Source organism: Scylla paramamosain, unplaced genomic scaffold (genome assembly GCF_035594125.1).
Source record: "Scylla paramamosain isolate STU-SP2022 unplaced genomic scaffold, ASM3559412v1 Contig26, whole genome shotgun sequence".
Classification (NCBI taxonomy): Eukaryota; Metazoa; Arthropoda; class Malacostraca; order Decapoda; family Portunidae; genus Scylla; species Scylla paramamosain.
Window position 1 is genome coordinate 211,742 of NW_026973691.1, and position 20,618 is coordinate 232,359.

The following is a 20,618-nucleotide window of genomic DNA, read 5'->3' on the forward strand; positions in this document are numbered from 1 at the left end:
TAAAGCTGAACTCTTCACTCAAACCATTGCTAAAAACTCTACCTTGGATGATTCAGGACTTGTTCCTCTCTCTCCTCTACCCTCTGGCTACTTCATGCTACCTTATAAAATTCTTTGCAATGATGTTTTCCATGCCCTCGCTGGCCTAAACCCTCTGAAGACTTATGGACCTGATGGGGTCCCTCCTATTGTTCTCCGAAACTGTGCCTCCGTGCTTGTACCTTACCTAGTCAAACTCTTTTAACTCTGTCAACATCTACCTTTCCTTCTTGCTGGAAGTTTGCCTACATTCAGCCTGTTCCTAAAAAGGGTGACCGTTCTAATTCCTCAAACTACCATCCTATTGCTTTGATTTCCTGCCTATCTAAGGTTTTTTTTTTAATATACCCTCAACAGGAAGATTCTTAAACATCTATCACTTCACAACCTTCTATCTGATTGCCAGTATGGGTTCCGTCAAGGCCGCTCTACTGGTGATCTAGCTTTTCTTACTGAGTCTTGGTCATCCTCTTTTAAAGATTTTGGTGAAACTTTTGCTGTTGTCTTGAATATATCAAAAGCTTTTGATAGAGTCAGGCACAAAGCTTTGATGTCCAAATTACCTTCCTACGGCTTCTTTCCTTTTGTCTGTAACTTCTTATGTTTTCTTTCTGACCGTTCTATTGTTGCTGTGGTAGACGGTCACTGTTCTCCTAAATCTATTAACAGTGGTGTTCCTTAGGGTTCTGTCCTGTCTTCTAATTATTCATCAATGATCCTCTAAACTTCTTGTCCTACACTGTAAAAAATAATCTGTAAATTTTACAGAAAATTCACTGGCAACCAGGCTGCCAAACTTTTTCTGTAAAATTTAGGTATCTGTAAACAAGAATTTCCATATAAATCCGATTTTCTGTAAATTTTAAAGGTTTCTGTATTTTTTTTTCCTTGTAAATTATGACAGGATTTTTCTGTATACCATTTACAGAAATTACTTGCTAAAGAAAAAGGGGAAAATCTATTTCTCAATGTTATTGTATTGTGTCTTACAGGAACAGTACTGGCAAACAGTATTTGTAGTTTACAGGAACTTGTGAACAACTTAACTGTATCAATTTCTTAAGAAATGTCTAGTTAATATCCATATTGTGTACACTTGATGGTAGCAGTACAGCACATAGATCCTTCATATATCAAACTAATTTGGAAAGTCTGGGTTGATAAAAAAAAAAAAAAAGATACATCTAAAGACTCGTTGGCATCTGACCTTTTATTGTACATGCCAAACTTTCTCTGTATATCAGAAGAAAGTTTGCATACCTGTGTATGTGTACTATTGTATATGCAATTAAGACAACACAGTACATACATATCAAATTATGACTTTAGATACAAATGGTGGCCGTTGCAATGCTGCTGCTCTCACTACACATTACTGTTTACAATTGCCAGCTGATCACACGCCCGAATGCCTGCTGGCCAACCGAACCATGCACCACATATTAATAAACTGTATTCAGTATACAAAGAGCAACAGTTCAAAAGGTCGATTGACTGGCAGCCAGGCAGGAGTATATTATTTCCTCCAGATGGTCAGCATGTAAACAAAAAGCACACTGAGAGCAATGGGCAACTGGTATACACAAACTTTTTTTATGACAAACTGAAAAGTTAGCTGTATGTAGAAAAGAGCAGGTATCAGAAGAAACCAGTGTTTGATAGTATATCAAAGAGCAAATTTGATATACTGAGATTATATATATGCTGAATCAACAGCAATGTTTTAATTACAACAGTAAAATGCTGTAATCTCTCCAATATCCATCCTAGTTATTAACCAGAGGCCCATCCGGAGACTGCAACATCTGGATAGGGGTGCACATGACTGTAACACACCTGGATAATGACGTACTGTCTGAATAGTTACCCTTACCCTCCAGAGAGCAACTCTTACTGTCACGATAGCCAATCAGACACTTGTCTGGATAATGACGAGTCTGGATACTGACAGTCTGGATAATGGAGCAATTGGCATACTGCAGAAATGTGACTATTCTGCACTCATGAGATTTTTTACATTTAATAACAATATAGCTAAATAAATACTAAAATCCCAGTTGACTCAGTAGAACTTATATTTACTAGGGCACTTTGAGGACTTTTTTATGAATATTAAATATTCCTTTCTATACAAACAGATCTTGAGTATATCACATATCTATCAAAAGTACAAAAATATTTCATTACCTCTGTGGGAAATCACTTCACCTGAACCAAAGTATATGAAAATAAATTAACTGTTTCCTGTATCTGAAACAGTTTTGGAAAAATAAGCAAGGTATTATTATTTTAAACTGTATGTGTTTATGAGAGAAGCACAGAAGGAATGCAAGGACTGAAATGTGCAAGGAATTTGATAACCAAGCTGAGAAAGAAAGAAAAAAAAGTCATCCTTTTAGAGAAAGTACTGCATCAGTAATAAGAAACACTGGAACCTGAATGTTGTCCTACTGCCCATGGAAAAGTTATAAACATGAGAAAATTCATAGCTGAAAGATTTTATTCAACACAAATAATGTGTCCAACAGCACGTCAGGTTAGGGCATGGACAGCCTACATTTTCCTCATGTTCTCATGTAAAAGATGAACTAGATAAGAGGCTTCAAAATCAAAATGAGGTAAAAGGAGAAATTACCTGAGCACATTTTTAAAACTAAAAATACATTAGATAAACTTGCAAAAATATTTCTACTAAACCACACTATACAATTTAATCAATTACTTGACTCTTCATCAGAGCATTCCTAAAAAATGATAAATAAATAAATAAAAGTAATAATAAATCTAAGCATTTCAATGCATCAGCAAGCATGTAGAGAACTTTACATTATCATCATCATCATTACACTTCATTAAAAGACAATTCCAGAAATGAAAAAAAATCATAAAGAACCTAGGCATTTAACTATACATAAACCAGCGTAGAAGGAACTTTACATCATCAACATCATCATCACCATTATAATCACTGCATACACCAATAAAAAAGAGCATTCCAGAAAAAAAAATATGAACCTAGGTATTTAACTATGCAACACCAATCATGGAGAAAACCTTTATCATCATCATCATCACCACCATTATAATCATTATTATACTTGCATGGAGAAAACTTGACATCATCATCATCATCACCATTATAATCATCATTATACCATTAAAAAGAGCATTCCAGAAAAAAAATAAATAATGAACCTAGGCATTTAAGTACATCACCTTTACAGCATCACCATTATAATCATTGACACATCATTAAGAAAAAAAAAAAATATTTAAGTACATCAGCAAGAATGGAAGAGAAGTTTCATCCACTTGAGTATCACAATTGTAGTGGCTGACAGCATCTGCAATAATTAAGATAATGAAAACATGATACAAAAGTTACATTGTTGTCTTCAGTCTTGAACACACAATACAAGTACTTTATATAAACAGTAAGGTATATACTACAGGGCAAATTGTTTAGTTCTACAGAAGTCAATGGTAATAAATAAATAAAATAAATGATGGCCCACTAAGTTTCCAGATAGGGATGACCAGCCCCTTTCTCCAGGCACAAGCACATTGAAGCAATCTAACTGTCATAGCACACTCATAGCATCGCTAATAAAATGAGTAATAAAGCAAATTAATTTTTGTGAGGTAAAATGAAATGGTAAATAAGACACTAATACATGTGACTTCCTGGAAGCTTATTTTTCACTCAACAAAAACCCAATATAAGTGTTCCAAGATTTCTTAAAAGAAAATAATAATGATTAATCTCCATAATGATCCAATATAAGTGTTCCAAGATTTCTTAAAAGAAAATAATAATGATTAATCTCCATAATGATCCAATATAAGTGTTCCAAGATTTCTTAAAAAAATGATAATGATTAATCTCCATAATGATCCAATATAAGTGTTCCAAGATTTCTTAAAAGAAAATAATAATGATTAATCTCCATAATGATAAAACAATGTTTTCATAAGTAATAAACATTATTTTGTGGGATTTAGCTCCCAGTCTACATCAGCAATAGCATTAATCAGGGACAGGACCTTCGGATGGACTTCAGAATGCCTTTTGCAATGTTTTTTTTACTTCTATCTTGCTCTGCCATTCGGGATTGATGCCAACAAAACATCTGTAGTGACGAAGGGTAATGTACTATTGTGTACACATTGTAAATAATGTAAATTTTGTCCATATCCTTAAAAACTGCAATTCTAATCTGCAAGCTGTTACTACATACCACAGAGTTACATGAATCTCAGCTTAGTAATTTTAGTATAAGAAAAGCAATATGTCTTTGACTGTTAATACTGAAGGTGTTCTGGACAGATTTATCCATATATATATATATATATATATATATATATATATATATATATATATATATATATATATATATATATATATATATATATATATATATATATATATGAATTACCTTTGAATGAACTCAGGTGTTGATGCAGAATCCATGGGGTACTTTATAATGACGTAGTAATAGGAGGCCAACAGCAAAGCTAGGCCAGTGGTAAATGTGGCAATATGCTCAGTGACAACAACACCATCAATTGCCAGCATATATCTTGCTGTAGTAAATCTTGATTCCCCTGAAAGTATTAAAAATAAATAAATAAATATAACCTAGCCACCTCTGGTAAGGATTTCATGACTTGTCTCTAGCATCTTCACCCCTTCCTCACCAATCAATGCTTGTGGCAGAACTGCACTAGATATTTTACCTCCTCCACCTAAAGTCTCTCCCACAAAAGACCAGGTAATAATAATGGTAACATAGTTTTTATAGACCACAAGGTACTTTTCTATCATAATTTTTATAACAAATACCCACACATCCCGTTCCTGTTCATTAAGCATAAAGGAACCAGTTAATAACTCTTTCAAAGGTGAAGTGATAAGAAAACTGCTATTATTTACAGTGTTCCTGGTTGCAGTATTACACCTCCTTTGGTTACATATCATTACCCATAAAAATTATAGGCTGATCCAAGTTATAAATGTCATTTCTTGTACTGGACACCTCCAAACTTGGTGACAACTCATCACAAAGGTCTGAATTTGATGAGTAGATAATTTCAGTTGGCAAGTCCTTAACTGTTTGACATCTTTGTTTGTTTGTTTGACATCTTTGACATGCAAACTCTGAATCCATGACACAAAAGTAATTACTAAAAAATCAGTAGTACTTAACGGTACTTGCCCTTCAGGAATTCAAGGATTATTACAATACTTAAGAAACATACTTTTTTTCCACGAGTGCTAGGTGGACTCGTGGAGCAAACTGCACTACATTTTCACTCATTCATCAGTCTTCCTCTCACCCGTGCCCACCAGCCGGATGTAACAGAGTACCACTTAACCTTGGTAACCAACCTAACAAACTAATGAAACTAACCACCATAACCAACCAAACCGAATTAGCCTGACCTAACTAACCTAACCTAGCGAAACCAGCATAATCTAACATAGGTATACAATCAAACTAACCAAACTAAAAGTGCAGGTCAGTCCCCATTAGTTAATAATTTAGTTTGCTAATGACTTCATGCTTCAACATAATTTATTTTAGATAGGTAAAAAAAAAAAAATGAGTATACATCATGCACAAATAAACGCACTTAGTAATGACATGGCTTACAAGCTGAGGTTAAGCAACCATTGAATTGTAACTTACATGCGAGGGAGGAGACCAGGAATGTTGTTGGATGCAAGGCCCTTAGGTCTTAGGGCCTTAGGAGGTAGGTAGGTAGAATACTGGTTGGCTGTGCCCTTGGTGGTGTTTTTGATGAGGCCGTGTAGTTAAGCCTCAGCAACAGCGTCAACACAGCCTCTAGTGTCCCAGAAGTGCAGTAAGCAGGTAGTATCAGGCTTGATGAAGGTACAGGCCTGGGTCTCACAAGGTACAGGATAAAGATGCAGCTACTAGTCTGGAACTGGCGTTTGGCGCTTGGTGGGCACCTCGTAATCGTGGACAAAAAAAAAAAAAAAATGGCGGTTTACCAGTTGGAAATATCGATGCGTATGTAACTACTTTTATGCTTTTATTATTCTTCTCATCATACTTCCTCAAAATTTCATATTACTAAATGTTTCAATTGAGATAACAAGAAATATTTCTTACCTAGCATATCTTCCCAGAGTAGAATATTCCATCTAATGATTACTGACGTTACTAGGTCGAAATAACCTTGCGTCACCGAAATATTATATAGAACGTCTGAGCTTTCTATTTCATTATGAACAATTTTCATCATCACCTTACGTAAAAATGTATACGATAAATGTACATCGACATACAATGGCAAGTTTTCAGTAACGATGCCAGGTGTCGCAATAAACAATACGCTTGACAAAGAAGGAAAAAAAAAAAAAAAACATTTAAAGCATGTTTTTAAGGCTATTGGTGTATCAGCAATGAATAATTATTACATTCCAGGTATTTCATAAAGAATAATATCGAAGACAACCGCTTAGCAACAAAGAAAAAAATGCAACATTTACAGACACCCTGTTGCTTCGATTTACAGTGCTTATCTGTATTTAATTCTATCACGATAAAATATTATTTAGATAATATGGAGACTTATGGTGTCTCGGCACACACTCAACATTGCCTATTAAATATTAACAAGGATGCCTATTAAATATTAACAAGGAATCACTCAAGAAATTCAAGACATCACAATCAAAATGCATGTCACATACAACAGTCGAAATTGTAAACCTTGGTTACAATTAGTTCCTGTTAGTATTTATTGGAAAAATACTGTAAAAAGTTATTTTTTTTTTACAGTGTATTACTCCCACGCTTATACCACTCTGCATTTTTCCACGTCTTTTCGTAGACATTCAACCCTTCAGGAAGTAAACATTTCACGCAGGGAATGCCTGACTTCTGATCTCTAAAATTTCTGATTGGGACAGAGCAAACTTGGTATTCAAACTTGGTAATTCAATGCCTCAAAAACTCAATTCCTCTCCTCCTCCTCCTCTTCTACTTTTTCTTCCTCCTCCCTGGCCTGAGTGGTGGTGGCGTGCTCTCACATTCGCAGGGGGCAGATCTGGAGGATAAAAAGCTTCAAAAATATACGCGGCGCTTCGTGCATAGCAAGGATTCTGGTCCTGCGCGTTGGCCGAGTTTTGATACCGCCTGAGCCTACCGCTCCCCGAGCTTTCCCGGTACTGGGGACTGTTTGTCTGGCGCTGCGGTGAGGGAGTGTATCGGTTGTGGTATTGTCCAGGGTGTGTTGTAGAGGCGATGTTGAATGGACTGGGTGTAGAGAAGCTTACGGTAGGAATGGCTGGGGCTGTGTCGTGTGAAATATGCGATTTAAAATGAGAGACTATGAGTCTCAGTAGATATTATTGGGATATGTAGTATATAAGTCGGTGAAAGGCAAGTTAGGTTTCTCAGAAGTAATAGTTGTGGGGGGTTAGAGGAGGGCACATGTGCAAGTGGCGGCGACAGGATTCCGACACTCGCTCCTTTTATCGTGAAGCTTTATCCCTCAGGCGTGTGACGCACACACACACACTGGATCAACTGTGTGTTCTGCAGGCGTGGCCCTCCCGCTGCAAATCGCGCACACACACACACACACACACACACACACACACACACACACCACTTAGAACAAGAAGAAAAATATATCCTTGACAATTTTCTATTACTATTTCCATTTCTATTACTACTACTACTACTACTACTACCACCACCACTACTGTAACTCTCTCTCTCTCTCTCTCTCTCTCTCTCTCTCTCTCTCTCTCTCTCTCTCTCTCTCTCTCTCTCTCTCTCTCTCTCTCTCTCTCTCAGCATGCTCTGGAGGAACTTAATTATGAGCAATGGAGTGCGCCATATCCTGAGCCCCGCAGTTCCCTCCCTTGGAATTACCTTTGGAAGAATTACTACACTCGCAAACTCGCGGATAGCCATTTCCCTTTTATACTTTCCTCAAAAGTTGGTGGGCGCCGTCGTGTAAGCGAGCGAGTGAGCGTGTTGTACATGCCTGTACACCCAACTTTGCCGGAAGTGTTGGGTTGTGCATTACTAAATATGAGGTGTTGGGGGAGAAAGGGGAGTGGGCAGTAAATGTGATGAGGAGGTATGCATGGAGGTTGGTGCGTGATGGGTAGGGTTAGGCGTGTGTTGGGCTGTGGGTGTGTTGGGAGGAATAAGTCTGAGTGTACGTGTGTGTGGGTGTCAGTCAGTGGGGGATAGGAGTGTGTGTGTCTATGTGTGTGTGTAAGGTGCAACGAGAGGGCCACGCCAGCAGCACACCCCTGCTCCAGTAGAAGAGTGTCAAACGCCTGAAAGGAAAAGCATCACGGAGAAGGAGCGAGTGTCGAAACCCTTGCGCTGCTCCTCTGCGGTCGCCACGGCAGAGATTATTATATGATTTTCGTGTTTTAATCTTTTCATTTACAGTTATTCCTTCTCTTCTTTCTTTTCCTTTGTCATAAGTTTCATCATTATCTTTCATCATAATTGTTCCTTCCATATATAACAAAGATTTATGTATATTGAATATTAAGGTAGTTGGACGTGTTGACGTTTATATGATTTTATACACAATATATATATATATATGTATATATATATATATATATATATATATATATATATATATATATATATATATATATATATATATATATATATATATATATATATATATATATATATATACGAGTATATATATAATAATTATTTTCACAATTGTTATCTTAATTTTAGTTGATTTTAACAATTTTATTTATTTTTAACATTTTGTATTACTGCTTTTTTACTCAACCACAATTGTCATGCCTTTTCATAATTTTGTAGCGGCGCCACATGTCCGAAATGTTGTAGCGCCAAATTTTTAAATCGCTGACGAAAACTCAAATGTTGTATTGTTTCAGTCTTTCAAAGACCATGCGTGTGTCTGCATAACCTCCCTGAGAGTTAGAGTGACAGTCCCGACGCTACTCGTTCTCCTCTGCCTGTAAATAATGCAGCGGTGGGCTGGTGGTCTAAAGGTTGACTTCGATCCCTCCTCACGGTAGTTTCTCTGCTGTGAAGTTAGTTTCTGTCATAACGCGTCCGCTCCACCTGACCTTGCTGCTGCGCCGGGGCTTGACTCAGTCTGTACCTCATGGCAGTATCCAGGTAGGAGACGTAACTCTCTCTCTCTCTCTCTCTCTCTCTCTCTCTCTCTGTGCTACACTACCCAAAAGACTGCAATACCAAAAAAATCTACAAATAGGGAGTCATGGAGAAAAAAAAATGTGTACAGTTGAAGCGAGTAATCCTTTCTGGTTAAGAATGGAGTTCTCGTCACACACGGAAGGAGAGAATAGATTGCCTTTGTCCTTTTTAGGCTGCTGAATTATTCAGGAGACTGGAGTACAAAAGCATCTGTATGAAAAGTAGGCAGTCATAAGAAAAGTGTCTAGAATTAAAGGGGTAAAAAATAAATAGGATGTTAATTTTGTTTCTCTTTAGGCTACAGAGATATTAAAGGGACTGCAAGTCTAAAAAAAATATATTGCAAAAATTGTGCAGCATTGTAGGGACTTTTCCTGCCTTGAAGCAGTGGAAGAGAGAGAATAAGAGGCTAATTTTGTCCCCTTTAGGCTACATTATAAAAGGGACTGCAGTACAAACGCAAGCCTAAAAAATATGTTGTAAAATTTGTGCAGCATTTTACGGACTTTTCCTGTCTTGAAATAAAGGAAGAGAGAATAAGAGGCTAATTTTGTCCTCTTTAGGCTCCATGATACAAGGATGTAGTACAAACGCAAGTTTAAACAGTATAGAGTCAAAACCATCCAGCACTCAGTGGCCCCATCGCGCTGGTCAGTAGAGGATCCGAGGCCACCAGACGCAGCGGAACCTTTCTGGGTCGTAACGTGATAACCCGGGGGACGTAAATAGGTGAGTATCGGGTGTGAGTGTCAGAATAGTCCAATACTTGCTTAAAGGTCAGGGAAATTGAGCACACCAGACACGCTCCACAGGACACAAGCTCTCGTTCTTCACCTCCATTCATTTCAGCCAGACGACGCGAGGAGGAAAGTGCGGGAGACTGGAACGAAGCGACTGGAGAGTTATGAAGGATGAGTGTGAAGATTCTTTGTCTTTTTGTTTATCTATTTATTTATTCATTCATTTATCTGTTTATTTATTTTATTTATTTACTTATTTTTGTGGTGTGCGTTTGTGCAAGGTGTAGAGTCTGCTTGTTTTCTTTCTGAGATTTACACTATAATCTTTGAAGCAATACTCAAATAAATGGGCACTGAATATTTAATAAAGCTTCCCAAAGGTTTACACTATCATCGTTCAAGCAATGCTCACCAGAGTGGGGACAACATTTAGTAAAGCTTCCCAAGTGTAGGTAATTTGATGTTTACTTAGTAAAACCACAGCGGGTTGCTGAAATAAAATGGTTCTCTCATAAGGGCGCAATGATGATTAATTTTTGTCTCCTTTATTTTTTCTTTTTTTTTTCAATGGTAATGCATGACGAGGGTTGCAGCATCACCATTATGCACACACTCTACAAGACCCCTATTATTGTCCTCTCTGTGTGAAATGCGTATGGAAAGTACTTATAGAACACCAAATCCGAACTGTGGTCTCGGAATTTCGTGTTACTGGCCAGTGTTCAGTTATATGATGCTGCGAAGGGTCTTCGGGTCTTCCAGGCTCAATTCCCTAACCTTCCAGAAATTGAGTCCATTGCAATATGAAAAGGATATAAAAAAAAGGTGCCAGATTATGAAAAAATGCAGTTGTAGTGTAGAATGTCACTAATATTGTACCAAAATGCATTATTCGTACACATTTTGAAATTTTTAAAGCATTCTGTACATCTTACCGTGTTGTTTTATATTTGACAGTGCCACCGAAGTCCCTAGCGGCTTCGAGACAAGGAAGAGAAGCTACGCGGCTCACTTAAGCCAGTCAGTCAGTGGTCAGTGGCGTCAGCTTTGTTGTGGTGTACGCGTGAGTCTTGTGCTTTCTTGAACGCTTTTTTGAGCTTTAGGTGAACCAAAACTCTCCCAAAGCCTGTGCACAGTGGTCAGCAGGTATGTTAACTTGGTAATGAGTGTATTTGGACATATACTGCTGGTGAAACTGGTGTGTCATGCCTCGCTAGGCTAGTAGGAAGCAAGTGGTTGAGGAATCACAGTTGCCAGACCATTAATAACTAACATTCTTAATTTTGCATAGTTATCAGTTTTTGTATTTCATATGACTATCTAGGATGTAAGTGTTTCCAGTGTCATGAATCTAAAGGAATGGTGCTCGAAATGGGAGGTTGTAAGGCTGAGGGACACGAAAATAGGCTTGAGTGTTGGCGAGAGTGGGCGGTGCGCCTACTGTCTAGGCGTCTCTGCTCCCTCACCACGCACCCCGCCGCTGTCACAACATTCCCCGGTATATTACACTTGTTTCTTGAATGTTTACCGTAAAGTCTGCAATCAGGAATCATCGTAAACATTAATCATTGTTGTCTTTCTGATCACCACCACATCCTCTGGCGTTCCACCTTCTACCACTCCGATATTATCTTCCACTTCCTTGTCGCTGTTTGTTCCTCCATCACTTTCATAACCATCATCAACTGCCTTTCCCTCATCACCACATTCTTCACCTCCACCACATCAACTCACTCCGCTTCATCAACTCATCCATACGAGGAATCATGTGGGGAGCCAAGAATGAGAGAGCTGAGGTGAATCAACACTCTTTAGTAGAATCACTGTTCATCTCATTAAATTGAGTGACTTACCTTGTTGCCATGGGTTTATCTTTACCCCCACCAGCCCCACCCCAACCCAACCTCCCCCCAGCCTTACCTCCCCTAGTCTCACCTCCCCAGCCCCATCTTTCCAACTTCCTGTTCCTAGCTTCGCCTCCCCAGCCTCACCTTCCCAGCCTTCCTTAGCCTCACCTCCTCAGTCTAACCTCCACAACCCTGTCTTTCTCAGACTGCAAGACGAACGACGTACCACAAAGCCTACCAAAGAGGGAGAGAGAGAGAGAGAGAGAGAGAGAGAGAGAGAGAGAGAGAGAGAGAGAGAGAGAGAGAGAGAGAGAGAGAGAGAAATTAGAAGTTATATAGGTAGATAACAGACAGATATATAAATAGATGGATGAAATTAGACAAGCAGATGCAGATAGAAAGATAGATAGATAGATACATGGATAGATGCAGAGAAAGAAAAACACATAGATAGATACAGAACAACACTGAGGTAAATAGAAAAATAAAATACATTGATGTATCGGCACAAAGACAAATCAACAGGTAGACAAACAGACAGACAACCAGCTAACAACCGCTAACCTAATCCCACCTCAAGTATAACTGAGATGCTTGATATTCACGTCATCCAAACAAGTCAATGTAAATACCTAAAGGCCAATTCTGCTGCTGCTTCCTGGCCTTCTCGTGACACACACACACACACACACACGGTAATGACTCGTGCAATTACGTGGTCTGCGGGGGTCGTTACTACTAAAGCTGGGGAGTGAAGAAGCTGGGGGGTGGGTGGCATGGCAAGCAGGAGAGAGGAGGCGAGGCCAGGAAGGTTACGCGTTCGATCATGGAAACCTTTTTCGTCACCTTCACGTGGATGTTGCGGCGTCATAACTCACTTAGAATCATTGATGCAGTGAAGCGCTGGTCACTGCACCGCGGGGGCGCCTCGATCATGAATACTATCGTGCGGAAAACCAGTAACTTCCAATAAAGTGTCCACCTAGTGTTAAGAAAGTGAGAGGAAGAAATGTTTGCCAACGCCCTTCATAAGGAGACGAAACGAACTGGAATAGACCAGAGAACCTCATGAAAATAAAACCTTTTGCTCCACATTTGAATTAAATTGTTGGACTTGCCTATGGACTCCCACACTCTGGCGTCTTGAGTGAGTTTTTTTTCACGATTTTTTTTATTTTTATTGCATGAATACAAAAATAAAGTGAACCTCTTCCCTCTCACTCACAGTCTTCAAGGAACATTGTAGTTTTTGTTGTCCTTGGCACGAGCTCTTAAATGATAATACTAATAAAAAAAGAACAATAAAAAAAAATATATAATCCAGTAAAGATTTCCCTCCCACTTACAGTCCTCGTTTTCTAAGCTCTCCACGGCAGGACTTCACGCAGGTCGCAGGAAACTGAGGGCAGAGTCTTCTTTTTCTATAGCCTTTGTTCTACTGTTGATATTCATTCTGCTTCGTGGGTTGGGAAGTGTTAAGTTGATATTTTCTCATGTCTTAATTCTACACAATTATAAAACATTTCTTTCTGGAAAGTGAGGAAATACGAGTCAATTCTTTACCTTCAGTTTTTGTTCCATTAATACGAATCCCTGTGCTATTTAAATATAGTAATGTTTAATAGATTTTTACTTTCACTTTTTATATTGTTCAGCACATAATCTTAGCCACGTTCCTTAACAGTGAGGAGGGATGCATAGTCTGTATCCCTAACCTTTGTTGTACTGATACCATTCCTTCTGCCGTAACTTTAGTGCTTTCCACGAAATATTTTTCTCACTTTGAAAGTTCTTTACGACATAAATCTCAAACATGTTCTTGGAAAGTGAGATGATTTTTCTCTGTCCTTTGTTCTACTCCTACGATTCCTCCTGTTTCCCAGGTTCGATAATCTCAAACTGACATTTTCTCGTTTTTGTAATTCCTCAGGGGAAAAATTTCAAACACGTCCTTCAGAGTGGGAAGGCCTGTGTCTTCTTTACCTTTAAACTTTGTTCTGGTGATATGATTTGTTCTGCGATGTAACGTTAATAGTCTTCAGTACATATTTTCTACCTTGGTTTAGTAATACGATTCCATCTGGTATGTGTGTACTAAGCTGATATTTTCTTGTGTTCTGAGTTTTTAGAGGAGGTTTTAATTACGTTCACAAAGTGAGGAAAGGAGCCTTCATAATCTTTACCCTTTTTTCTACTAATGTGATTCCTTCTCTTACGTCCTCTAGGAAGTCTTAAGCTCAGTTTTTTCGTTTTATATATATATATATATATATATATATATATATATATATATATATATATATATATATATATATATATATATATATATATATATATATATATATATATATATATATATATATATATATATATATATATATATATATATATATAGTATTTATTTATTTATCTTTTTTTTTTGCGATGGAATTTGAGGCATGGTTCATAAAAGTGAGGAGAGGAGTTCTCTTTAACTGAAGCTTTTGTTTTTGTAATACGATTCCTTGTGGTGTGTAACTTAAGTATTGTTTTTGTAAGGTCTTTAAGACAGAATTTCACCACGTGCCTGGAGTGTGAGGCGGGAAGAGTCAGTTCTTTATCGTTGGCCTTTTGGTCTTTTTATTTCATTACGACAGAATCTCAGCCACTTCCCTGAAAAGTGACGACCAACGAGTACATGACTTATTTCTGGGTTTTGTTATACTAATGTGATTCCTTTTGTTATGTAAGTTAGTGAGTTTAAGTGATGTATTCTCGTTTTCTTAATTCTTCTTGACTATTTTAAACCACGTTCCAGAAAACTAAGGAAGGATTATAATTCCTTATCTGTGCCTTGTAATGTGGCAGTGCAGATCCTTCTCTGATGTAGATTTTAAGTTTTTTTTTTTCTTTTTTTTCAGAATTGTTCTGGGCAGATTTTAAACCATGTTCATTATGAAAAGTTTTATTAGTCTTTAAGGAAATATTTCATCTTTCTCTCGCCAAACTTCTGAGGACAATAATCTGAGCCACGTTCAAGGTGAAGGCTTCGTTTCATGGAATAGAAAGGGATGTGTTTTGTTAATGTGTAGCGGCAGATTCATCCCAGAGCGTGTCTTTATAAGCTAGGGAGTCTTAGGCAAACATTTTCTTTTCTACTTCAGTTCCTCTGGATAGAAATCTGAGCCACATTCCTGGCAAAGTGAGAAGAAGTTTGTGTTTTCTTTATTTATAGCGTTAGTTTTATTTCCAGGGCTCATTTTTGGCACGTAAATATATGTTTTATTTTTATTTATTACTTTTTTGATGAGGGAGGTGGACGTGACCAGAGTTTGAACTGAGCAGACTGAAAAGACTAGCGTTAACTGACTGAACCACAAGGCACTTGTTTTGTGCGTGTAAGCAAGCTACTCTTAAGTACATATTTTGTTTTATACATTTACCACGACGGAAATTTCTCAAGTATGGCAAAAAGAGGCTCCTTTCCTTCCAACAGATTTATTAGAGTCGTGTTTGTCACTTCCAGCTTTACATTTTAGGTTAGATGGTCGTAACAATAAACTACACATGCAAGACTTAAAGAATAACATTTCCTTCCACAAGTCACTGTGATTAAGTTCCTCATCTGTAACATCCATTCCATCCCAGCGATTTCTTGTGGTGTGTAGGTAGGCAGAACAACACTGGGTCTACAAGCTGCTCATGTTTGTCTGTCTGTCCACGCGTCGCCTGGAACTCGTGTACTGAAAGCCTGCAAGAAAATTATATCTTGGAACGAGTGAGGAGAGCGGCAGGCAGATCTTGGCAACCCCTTAGCGAAGTCCTAGTATATGTAAACCTGCGTGTAAGGTCTCTTCGAGCTCCCGGGCTGGGAGGTGGTGCAGTTTTGTGTACTGGTAGGTGTATTGTATCGGTAGCGGTGTGTGTCCCTTCCCTGTCGTGCAATTCAGGTACTATCGGTGCCTTTTGAGTGTCGCGGCTTCTGAGTCTTTGTGAAACGTGTTGGTGTGAAGTGTGGGTTTGAGAGGCACCACTGGCAGGCCACGAAGAACAGTGTGGCCCGAGTACTTCAGGCTTTTTACTGTTTATTTTATCGATGGTCAGTGAAATTCGGTACTGCTCGAACCCTTTGACTTGCGTGGCTTTTCATCAGCCTTTATAGAATGGTATAAAGTGTGGCTGTCAAAGACACTACTGGCAGCAAAAAGGATGACAGGACACTTCACACCTTTTGTGCTTGTTTCATTGTTGGTCACTAAACAAAAAAGTGTGTGTGTGTGTGTGTGTGTGTGTGTGTGTGTGTGTGTGTGTGTTATTCATTCAGCATTAGGGAGCAGACAAGTATTAACCACTTCCCGGCGGAGGATCCATATACAGACGTTTCGAAATTGGGACTTTTTGTCGGCGCGTCTATATATAGACGTTTGCTCTGATTTGACCACACTAGATTGTAGCATGGTCTATATATAGACGATTCCTTACTACTAGCAAAATTAATAAAATAAATCGGTATTTGGCATCTCAAATCCGCTGACACTTGCCGACATTGCCTCTCAAGGACAGTCACCGCTTGTGCTTTGTTGTTGGCGGATATGTAACTCACATCAGCTAACACTAAGAGTTATTGCCTTTTTTTCTATTTTCCTTTATTATTAGTTTATCATGTGAAGGAGAAGGAGACCTCTTAAGCCGGAAGATATTACAGCTTTGGTAGCTGAGGATATAGATGCTGATTTTTTGGATGATTTTGATGATTCTGATTCATCTACTGTCAGTACTTACACTGATACAGAATCAGACTCTGAGGTTGAGCCAGATGACCAGTCTGATGCTGAAGAAGAAACAGATGCTGATGATGATATTCAAAATAACTGGCAAAGTCAATCAGCTGTTGACAGAGAGCCTTTTCCCTTTACGGGAGATAGTGGTGTAAAACTTGTCCTGGAAGATGACCAGTCACCTTTAGAAATATTTCATGCTTTTTTTGATGACGAATTGCTGGATCACATTATATCAGAGACCAATAAGTATGCAGCAAAAGTCTGTGATGAAAAAAAGGAGAAAGGGTAAAATGAAGAGAAAAAGCAGACTTGTTATGGAGAGATACTAACAAAGGAGAAATGTATGCATTTCTTGGATTGCTCCTTTTACAAGGAATTGTGAAAAAGCCATCTATCTATTCATATCACTCTACCAATCAGCTTATTGCTACTCTTTTTTTTTTGGAAAATGTATATCAAGAGACAGATTTGCTCTTCTTCTAAAGTACCTGCATTTCACTGACAATGAGGATAACAGTGACCCTACATACAAGTTCAAGGAGGTCCTGGATATTCTCATACAAAGATTAAAATCATCTTATGTTCCAAAGCAAAATGTAAGCATTGATGAGTCTCTCCTGCTCTGGAAAGGTAGGCTAAAGTGGAAGCGATATATTCCACTAAAACGAGCTACATTCGGTATAGAAAGTTATATCTTAGCTGAGTCTGATACTGGCTATGTTTGGGATCTTTTAGTCTACACAGGAAAGAAAACAAAATATGACTTTGAAATAGAAACCTTGTCAGATGAAAAAGTGGAAACACTTACAAAGCCTACTCAGATAGTTTTGAGACTAATGCAGTCCCTACTGAATCAGGGCTACATTCTGGGAGTTGATCACTTCTACACCTCACCAGAATTGTTTGAAATTCTTCTTGACAACAAAACGATGGAATAGGCACTGAGATCCAACAGAAAACTGCTATCCTCGGAAGTTAATTACAAAATTCTGAAGAAAGGTGAAACTGTAGTACAGTACAAGCATAAAATGATGCACATGAAATGGAGGGATAAGAAATATGTGAACATGCTAAGCACAGTATATGAGGATTCTATGAAAGAGGTAACAGTAGCAGGGAAGCAAGTAAGTAAGCCAGATGTGTGCATCAAATACAGGAAACATCACATGGCTGGAATAGATAAAATGGACCAAATAATCTCCGTACAAACATCAGCTCGGAAGGAAGGTGTGAAGAAATATTATAAGTAAATATTTCTCAGATTGCTGGACATTTCATCACTTAAGTGCCATGTTATTTACAAAGCAAATGGTGGACGGAAATGCTTCCTTGACTTCAAGCTACAGTTGACTTGAGATAATCTCAAAATATGCTGGTGACATCTACCACCTAAGGAAGCCTAGTGGTGATCTCTCTCTTGGGCCATGTCCAGCACGACTCAGTGGAAGACATTTATTTCTTTGTAGAGACAGGATCCCATGATGAAAATAGTGATAAAAAAAGTCCAAAGACAGTGTGCCTATTGTGCTCTACTCATAAAGAAGAAAAGAAGCATGTACAGTTGTGATGTGTGTCAGCTAACACTGTGCGTTGTGCCATGCTTCAAACTATACCACACGGTAGCAGCTTTGCCTAAAACTGAATAAGTACAAAAAGAATACGTAAAACAAATGAAAAAAAAGTGGAGGGAGGGTAAACCACATCCAGGTCACAAGTCCTGGACATTGTCTTTGCAATGAGTGTGAGTGACTCTAAACCTTCATATAAATGTATCAATATACATATAACCAACCAAACTTAAATAAGGTCTATATATAGATTCAAGTGTTTGTTCAGTTTTACGGCAGGGTCATATATATATATATATATATATATATATATATATATATATATATATATATATATATATATATATATATATATATATATATATATATATATATATATATATATAAAGGTCCACTTAAATGCCAGCTCCCAAAGCGACATCAGATCAAATAACAGAGGATAAGTGTCTCGAAACTTCCATCTTGAAAGAATCCAAGTCAAAGGAGGGAAAAAATACAGATGTAGGGAGGGAGTTCCAGAGATTACCAGAGAATGGATGAATGATTGAGAATACTGGTTAGCTCTTGCATTAGAGAGGTGGGCAGAATAGGGATGAGAGAAAGAAAAGGAGAGGAGGAATGCAGTCAGCAAGATCAGAAGAGCACTTAGCGTGAAAGTAACAGTAGAAGATAGTAAGAGATACAGCATTGCGGCGATGAGAGAGAGGCTAAAAACAATCAAAGAGAAAATGATAAGACGAAAAGCTTTTGATTCCATCCTGTCTAAAAGAGCGGTATGGGTGGAACCCCCCCCACCCTCCATGTGTGAAACATACACCATACATGGACAGATAAGGCCCCTGTACAGAGTTACCAGTTGGTGTGGGAAAGATGAGAAAACTGGCGGAGACGACTCAGAACATCTAATTCATAGAAGCTGTTTTAACTAGAGATGGTATGTGAAGTTTAAAGTTTATAGTATAAGTAAAGGACAAACCACTGACGTTCAGTGTTGAGCGTCATTGAAGAGGGGATAGTTTATCTGGAAGGTTGTGACGATTTGTTAGATGGAGGATTTGAGTTTTTGAGGTATTGAACAATACTAAGTTTAGTCTGTCCCAGTCAGAAATTTTAGAGAGATCAGAAGTCTAGTGTTCTGTGGCTCCCCTGCGTGAGCTGTTTACTTCCTGAAGGTTGGGCGTCTACGAAAAGACATGGAAAAGTGTAGGTTATCATCAGCGTAGGAGTGGATATGATAAGAAGTTTGGTTTAGAAGGTCACTGATGAATAATAGGAAGAGAGTGGGTGACATGACATAATCCTGAGGGACACAATTGTCAACAGATTTAGGAGAAGAACAACGACCGTCTACAGCAACGACCATAGCAGAAATAGCACGGTCAGAAAGGAAACTTGAGATGAAGGTACAGAGAGGGATAGAAGCCGTAGGAGGGTAGTTTGGAAGTCAAAGCTCGGTGCCAGACTCTATCAAAAGCTTTTGATATGTCTAAGGGAACAGCGAAAGTTTCACCAAAATCCCTAAAAGAGGATGATCAAGACTCAGTAAGGAAAACCAGAACATTATCAGTAGAACGCCCATGACAGAACCCACACTGGCGATCAGATAGAAAGTTGTGAAGTGATAGATGTTTAAGAATCTTCCTGTTGAGAATAGGTTAAAAAACTTAAGTAAGGCAGGAAATTAAAGCAATAGAACGGTGATATGAGGGATGAGAGCGGTCACTCTTTTTAGGAATACATTGAGTGTAGGCACAACAAGTACTTGAAGAGGAATAGAGAAATGTAGTAATCAGTGGCAGTGTTTAGCATGACGACAAGAACTGCCCTACTCAGTATTTCCTAAGCTCTACTTGACACAAAGTGTCCATTAACACGCGCAGTGCTATGTAGCTGGCCAGCACATTGTTCTTGAGGCACTGTGTGTGAGTTTTCGTCTTGGACATGTCTATGAAAAATCCAAAAGTCATGATTTGCTTGTTGTCATTCAGGTGCTGAAAACACCTGACGTGGTGGTAGCGGTGGATACCTGTCCTGCAAGGCAGGTGATGGTCATGGCGGTGGATACCCGCCCTGCAGGACAGGTGGTGGCGGTGGATACCCGTCCTGTAGGACAGGTGGTGGCAGTGGATACCCTTCCTATAGGACAGGTAGTGGTCATGGCGGTGGATACCCGCCCTACAGGACAAGTGCTAGCGGTGGATATCGGTCCTGCAGAACAGGTGCTAGTCATGGCGGTGGATACCTGTCCTGTAGGACAGGTGGTGGCAGTGGATACCCGTCCATCAGGACAGGTGGTGGCAGCGGATACCCGTCCAATAGGACAGGTGGTGGTAGTGGATACCCGTCCAGCAGGACAGGTGGTGGCGGTGGATACTCGTCCAACAGGAGTAGTAGTAGTAGTAGTTTATTGACAAAGTACCATTACAAATTGATAAGATACATATTATTCTGATCTCTA

General features: G+C 38.6%; 1 protein-coding gene across 13 annotated transcripts in view; it reads left to right on the forward strand.

The window, feature by feature from the left end:
- Positions 1-20,618, forward strand: part of LOC135097621 (uncharacterized) — a 98,220-nt gene that overhangs the window by 8,685 nt on the left and 68,917 nt on the right. Inside the window, exon 3 of one of the 13 annotated variants that reach the window (XM_063999570.1) lies at positions 10,943-11,016. The exons of 11 other annotated variants lie outside the window; for them this stretch is intronic. The gene's annotated coding sequence lies outside the window, so the exon portion shown is untranslated. Of the gene's footprint in view, positions 1-10,942; positions 11,132-20,618 lie in introns of those variants that run through there. One more of the 13 variants, XM_063999571.1, reaches the window with a different exon arrangement.